Genomic DNA, 759 nt, shown 5'->3' with positions numbered 1-759 from the left:
CCTGATCCGAAATCCATTACAGAGGAAGCAGTTAGTCACCAGCAGTGTCAGAGCTTTGCCGACCTGCCGGTCACGCCTATATTGCCGGTAGAAGAATTGCCCGATACGGCAGATGCCGTGTCCTCTTCCTCCACCACCTCTTATCAGCGTCCAGTGACTGTGTGATTTTAGTGAAATTTAACTTTTTGCACCAGATTTTAAAATTTACACCTGCTGCATATCTCCGCTCTTCGTACAGATGAGGGCTCAACTTTTTTGTAGTAAATTTCATTCTCGTAATCAAACAGATCAGTAAACTACATAAACTTCAAGCACTGTAAATTACTTGCCTAGTAGCCTGTAGTAAATGATTTGTACACTGGAAAGTCTGCAGTTAGACATATAACACGTCAGCCTCAGTTGCAAATAGATTGGTTTCTATTTGCAACTGAGGCTGATGTGTTATATGTTTATCGCAGCTTCTGACGGGGCTGCACGATGTTAAAAATTCTCCGGTTAGTTTTACACGAGTAAGGCTGTGGAAGGACATCTGTAGGACAGTTATCACTAACAAAATTATTACATTTTGATTGGCAGCACATAAATCGGGCATACCTGTCTTTTTGTGTGACAGTTATTACTGAAATCCGTCACTACGGCTGACTCGTTTATCACGAGAGAAGCCATATACGAGTATTGTACCAAAAGTAAGGTTCCTAACGAGCTACAGCCTCGAGGCAAGGTGCTATGCTAAATCCGACAACAGTGCCACGCACAGTG

This window comes from Schistocerca gregaria, chromosome 11 (genome assembly GCF_023897955.1).
Source record: "Schistocerca gregaria isolate iqSchGreg1 chromosome 11, iqSchGreg1.2, whole genome shotgun sequence".
In the NCBI taxonomy this organism is placed as follows: Eukaryota; Metazoa; Arthropoda; class Insecta; order Orthoptera; family Acrididae; genus Schistocerca; species Schistocerca gregaria.
This window is presented reverse-complemented; position numbering follows the sequence as displayed.